At 62.0% G+C, this 6,100-nt stretch overlaps 1 long non-coding RNA gene across 1 annotated transcript; it reads left to right on the top strand.

The window, feature by feature from the left end:
- The first annotated feature begins 962 nt into the window (after positions 1-962).
- On the top strand, positions 963-5,134 carry LOC116422170. Its single transcript, XR_004232713.1, has 3 exons — positions 963-1,170; positions 2,338-3,059; positions 4,692-5,134. It is a non-coding gene; the product is annotated as an uncharacterized LOC116422170 (long non-coding RNA).
- The last annotated feature ends 966 nt before the right edge of the window (positions 5,135-6,100 follow it).

The raw sequence follows: 6,100 nt of genomic DNA, 5'->3' as shown, positions 1-6,100 counted from the left end.
CCCAGACCTGAAGGACTTGCTTCTGGTGGGGGAGGCCGAGGCTCCCTGTACAGACTTAGCATAGATGCTGATTTGCTACCAAAGAGAATCACTGGAACAAGTCCTGGCTGCTCCCGTGGCCCTCCAGGCTCCATACTGTGTGTGCCCACGCGCGTGTACGTGTGTATAATCTCGTCCCTCACTTTATGACCGTCTCCCCAACATCACTCCGGAGTCCTCCGTTTGTGTGCCTGTCGTTTCCTCGTTGAATCTAAGTTTCCTGAGGGCAGGGAGCTCCTCTTCCCTTGGCACCAGTGGCAATAATGTCATTCCCCCCCCCCATGAGGGATGGCTTTCCCTCCTCCCCACCCGGGTGTCCCCTGATGCCGGCCTTGATGCTGGCTGGGGGGGGGGGGAGGGCGGGTCTGAGTGATCCTTCACCCTCAAAGCTGCCCAGCTTGGCAAGTCGGAGGAGAAGCCCCGCCTGGGAGCCCCGGCCTCCTCCTAGCTGAAAGGGCCGCCCGAAAACGGGTTCCAAAAGTGGGGCCGCCCGAGCCTCTCTGGCGTCCATTCTCCCCTCGGCCGCGGGGCCCAGAGCGAGGCAGGAAGAGAGACAAGAGGCCCCTTTTCATCCGGGGGCCGCGCTCCCTCCCTCCCCCAACAACGGAGCAGCCTGAGTAATTTCTCATCGGAAAGACAAAGTATCTTTATTTTGAAGGCCCCACGTAGGATGTCCAGAAATTGCCCGCGTTATGAAGAAAGAAAAAGGGGAGGCAGAAAGGCTCCAATGAGGCCGCTGGCTTAATAAATCCTGCCCTCTGTGGAAAGTTTGATGCCGCGAGAGCACCCAGACAGAAAATTAAAAAACTAATAAAGTCCTCAGTGTGGGGGCACTGGCACTCGGACAGCCCGGGCTCTGTGCACACCTAATAAAGAGACATTCCGGGACACTGGCTCATAAGGGAAGCCGCGGGGGTCGCCGCGGCGCTGGGGAGCTAACCATGGTAACCCGGCGGCCGCCCGGGACGCCGTGGCCGCTCGGCCCCCCTTTTGTCCCTCTGCGGGCCCTGGGGGCGCTGAGGGCCGGGTCCCAAGGAGGAGGGGAGCCTCCCAGAGAGCTGGCCCGCACAGAGCTTTTAATAGCTCTGCATTAGTGGCTCTGGGGGCCGTAACCAGGGAGGGGGGTGGCAGGTAAGGGGGGCAGGGCCCGAGGCTGTGTCCCACTGGGAGGGGGGCCCAAGGGCGGCTTTTCTGGGGGCTTTCTCCTTCGAGATCTGCCCCAGCCGAGAACTTCCAGGGGTGCGGGGGGAGCGGGGCCTGCGGTAGAGGGGCACACAAGACTGGGCCCCCCATTGAGTTCCATGTGATGCCATACAAGCGGTCAGCCCGGTCGGTCCAGACGAATGACTCAGACACAGTCAACTCTGGGGGGAGAGCCATCCGGCCGGCCTCCAGGAGGCTGCTATATATAGACGGGCTGAGACTGGCCAGCAAAGGAGGGGCCCGAAGTAGCCAGACGGAAAATGGAAATCCCAGAACGCCAGAGTCTCAGAGCGTCTGGGCTCCCCCCCCCCCCAGCCCTTGGGGGGAAGGGGCACCGTGGTGAGGAAGGTCCCACTGACCTCCAGCCAGAGCTGCCCCCTGGGGCCCCAAACACCTTTGGTTCTGCTCTCTGAGGCTCAGGGGACCAAGGCTGGCCCCTCCTCGGCCTTTCCCTACCCTTGAGGGCAGATGCAGCATGAAAGGAATGGGAGAAAGGGGGTGGCTCCATTTCCACATCCAAAGTCTCAAATCCAAGGCTTCAGAAAGGCCCAAAGTCTTTCTTTTCCAGGCAGGGAACAGCAGGAAAGGAGCAGTTGGGGGGGGGGGGGGAAGGGGCTCCCAAGTCCCGTCCCTGATGTTGGGACAGCCCGAGCTCAGCCACAAGCATCTGGTCATTCTCCTTGGGAGAATCCGGAAATCTTGGATCAGGAAGGCCCCCAGATGAATCCTGCCCAGCACGTGTGTGGGCACAGAGGGCCCTGCCGAGCACGCATGTAGGGCCGTATGACCCTGCCCAGCACATATGTGAACACGTACGGCCCTGCCCAGCACATATGTAGGGACATGCAGCCCTGGCCAGCACGCATGTGGGCACGGACAGCTCTGTCTCCATCACACCCAATAATGAGGCATCCAGGTTTTGCCCCTGCCCATCACCCACCTGGGCAGTTGGCCATTGCTTTGAGGCAGTTCCTAGCGTAAGGAACGTCCCCCTCCAGCCGGCCGGGGGCAGTGCCGGGGAAGGGGGCTGGAAGAGAGGCCCAGAAGGAAGCCCGAGCAGCCCCTGGGCCACTCATGAGACTTATCCCTGCGCAGGGACCCGCCTCTCACCGAGCAGCCCTGAGGGAGCAGGCCCAGGTTTAACAAGCAGACGCTGAGGTAACTCCTTCCCCTGAGCTTGTTGGAGTCTTTGGGGCCTCCTGAGCTCGAGCTCAGACCCAGCCAGCAACAACTGAGCACATCCCTTGGGCACAGATAAATGGGCACAGGACACGAGCGACAGTTCTTGAAAGGAGAACCTCGTGGGGAAATGGCAGCCGTCAGTGTTGGAGACACACGGTGCGTTGTCGGTGTAGTGGGGAAAGCAAATGATCTGGAATCATGCAAAGAAAGTGGCCAAAATGTCACGTCCTGTGAACCGGAGGCTCCATTACAGGGTTTCCAGCCCTAGGAAGTCATGGGTGAAAGAGGCCCCACAGACTTCCGACTAAGTGAGGAGTCCGGGGCAGCGCTTTTGGTGGTAACTGAGAATTAGAAGCACCGAGCGGAGGCAGAACAAGCCCTGGCCCGGGGGTGCCGCGGGTGCTGCTGGGCCGGAGGAAGCGGTGCCCGGGTACAGAAAAGCCGGAGAGAACGCTACGGACGGGGCGGGAAGAGGGGAACGGAACCAAGAAAATGAAATACGCAGCGGCGGCAACAGTGAGAACGGCCACAGCCCAGGCTCAGACAGAAACCAAACCGATGGTGAAGGTCAAGGACTCGGAGACCAGAGCTGAAAAGCCTCCCCGTGGGCCTTCAGGCCAGCGCAGGCCCCAAAGGTGAATGCAGCCCCTTACAATTCCTCCATGGGGGGGGGGGGCACCTCCTCCTGCAGCCTCCCCCGGGGCCTGGTCTGTCCAGGGCCAGGAGGCAGGGGCAGAGTGTGCCAGGAAGGCTGGCAGAGGGAGGGGAGGCCGGCACATCTCCAAGCAGGTGTTCCCCACCCCCCGCAGCCCAGAGGGGAGCCCGGCTTCTCTCGGCAGGTTTTTATGCAACTGTTTCACAAGCCTCCACGTGGGTCCCAGCCACCCCATAAATGTAAAGGCCCCATTCTCCAAATGGAGGCCACCGGCCTCCCCCCACAGCCACTCGGGCCACGCTCGTGTCATGTCCGAGGGAAGAGAATCTTTGTGGGGGAATCTCGGGCAGCCCGAAAACAAGCAGAAGTCTCCCTATGGCCAGTCGTCCTGCCTCCGGCTCCTCTTGCTTCCTCTCCCCTCACCCCCCACTGGGCCTCCTCCCTCCTGGAGCCCTTCTCCCCCCCTGCGGTGGGCATCTTGGGGACCCCCTCCTGGTCCCTTTCCCTTGGAGAAATGGAGCCCCAGGACTTGCTCAGATGGGCCAGCGATCTTTGACAGAGGAACATGGGAGAGGGAAGGAGCCCCAAGAACAGGGAACCTTGAGAGACGGCTCCTCCAGCCTTGCCTCCAGGCCGGTAACTTCTCCCTTCCCAGAGCCAGCAGGTCTGAGGCTCCCCAGGGACGGACTCCCTGCTGGCTCTCAAGAGGCCGACCCCGGCCTTCACAAAATTCTCCCTCCTTGGGCACGTGAAGGAGAAAGGACCCTAGGAGAGGGGTCTGGGGTGGCTGGGACCCCAAACAGGTCCTATTACAGCCGGAGCCTCAAGCACTTCATCAGTAAAATGGGAAGAGACCCCACTTCCACCCATCTGGAAGGGTGGTGGGAGAATCAAGTGAGGGGGAGCCCCCCCCGAAAATGTCTCTGCCCTAACTGTGGCTCCCTCTGCTCGCACTGACTCCCTAAGAGGCCAGGGAAGAGCTGGCCAGCATCCCACTGGTCCCAGCATCCCGCAGGGCCTTCAGCGGGGGCCCACAGCTTCCCTGCATCCACTTGCCCCTTCTGATTCCTCTCCTTCCCCCGAGGGCGGGTCACACACACCTTTGTCGGGGTCCTCATTGTGGCTGGGAGCCGGCCCAGCACCCGCACCCCAGGGCCCGCCCTATTCCTGCTGCCTCTCCTCCCCCCCCAAGACCACCTAGAATCCAGGCTGGTGTAAGGCCTCCTGCTCCAGGGGAGCTTCTTAGGTCTCCTTCCCGGAGGCAGGGAAGTGGGGCCAGCGCGAATCACTGCCCTGACCCCGGGGGCTGCCCAACGTCACCCCTCAGCTCCTCGGGGATGAATCTGCCCTGGAGAGCTCAGGGCCCGCGGGCCCACAGGGAATGGGGGTCCAAGGCCTCTCCTCCCTACCCTCCCCCCACAGGGCAGCCCCCAGCGTGCTCCCCCCTCCCCCGCCCACCCAGTTTCTCCGGCATCCATCTTCTCGGCCCCCACTGTCCTCAGGACCGGGAACTTGAGAGACTCCAGACTTTTCTGGCCCTTTACCCCTGGGGCAGCGACTCCCAATGACCCCTTTGTTTACACAGCCTGCCTTTGATCTCTCCCACTCACAGCCCTAAGGAGGAGGGAGCCGAGGCTGGCTCTGTCCCGCACACAGCCCTGGCTGAGGGGAGGAGGTGCTGAGGAGTCCGGGGGGTCTGCACCAGAGTCCCCCCACAGCAGTTTGGACCAGACCCCCCGCCCCGAGCAGCCTGGACCAGACCCCCCGCCCCAAGCAGCCTGGACCAGACCCCCCCCAGAGCATCCTGTCTGCAGGACCTACCCCCGATACCCCACAGGAGGAGACAGGGCAGGGAGGAGGCTGGAGGACAGCCCCCCCCCCTGAAGCCTCCAAGGGCCCCAAGGCCACCCTGTTTGGGGGATTCCTCCACTGCCTCAGTAGGCTCAGGCTCAGATTGCAAATATACCTGAAAGTAACTTGGGGGGTGGTCACTTCCCAGCACTGACTGGAGGGCAGGGGAGGAGTGGGGGGAGAGAAGGGAGGGGGGAGAAAGAGAAGAAGGAAGAGAGGGACAGAGGGAGGAGGAAGGGAGAAAGGAAGAGACAGAAAGGGAAGAAAGAAGGGAAAGAAGGAGGGAAGAAGGGAAAAAAGGAGGAAGGGAGGGAGGGAAGGAGGAAGAAGGAAGGGAGGGAAGGAGGGAGGAAGGGAAAAAAGGAGGAAAGGAGGGAGGAAGGAAAGAAGAGACGCTGTTCTTGGAGCACCCCAGATGTAACTGAGGCTTCTCCAGCCAGGCCTGATTCTAATCAGCGTGGGAAAGAGGCAGCAGGCTCTGCTTGGGCCTCTGCTGGGCGGAGCCGCCTGCATTTCCATAAACTTTATCACAGTCCTCGGCCTCGATAAACCCTGTAAATCAGCGTCCTGGGAGCGTGGCTGCCTGCCAGCAGGCTGCTGAGCTCCGCTGCCCCCCTTCTCCCCCCGCCCCCCCCCCAGCCTCTGAGTCCTGTGGCTCCCAGGGGGCCTGAAGGCCCGGCCAGGCTGAAAGTGCTTCATTTTCCTTCCAGATCAGCACAATAAATAATCATAAATTCTTCCTCCCCCCGACGACACTTTGGTTTTATTGTCTGACTGAGGGGCTTCCCTGTGGCCGGAGTGGAGGCCGTCATGTCCCTGGAGGGCCTGGGCCGGGCTGGGAGGCCGGGCTGGGGGGAGGGTCCCAAAGGAGACATCTCTGGGTTGGGGGCGCAGGAACCCCCGAGGCCCCCAAGGAAGGGCCTCTTCTCAGCTCAGCCTCTCATTCACTTTCCCCAGCAGCGGGAGGTGACGGGGTTGTTGGGCGCTGAGCCCCCCATTGGGGGACCGGAAGTGTGGGGCTCTCAGACACCCTCCCAGCCTCCTCTGTCCAATGTCGGCCTCGGCCCAGCTTGCGTCTAACATTCCCCCGGCTCCCCACCTGGGATTCCACAACTGCCTCCCCTCAGGCTCCTGAAGACCGGGACAGGGCTGTTTCCCAGCAGCCCCTGC

Source organism: Sarcophilus harrisii, chromosome 3 (genome assembly GCF_902635505.1).
Source record: "Sarcophilus harrisii chromosome 3, mSarHar1.11, whole genome shotgun sequence".
NCBI classification, from domain to species: domain Eukaryota; kingdom Metazoa; phylum Chordata; class Mammalia; order Dasyuromorphia; family Dasyuridae; genus Sarcophilus; species Sarcophilus harrisii.
The sequence above is the reverse complement of the archived record's forward strand: the minus strand, read 5'-3'. Positions and strand labels throughout refer to the sequence as shown.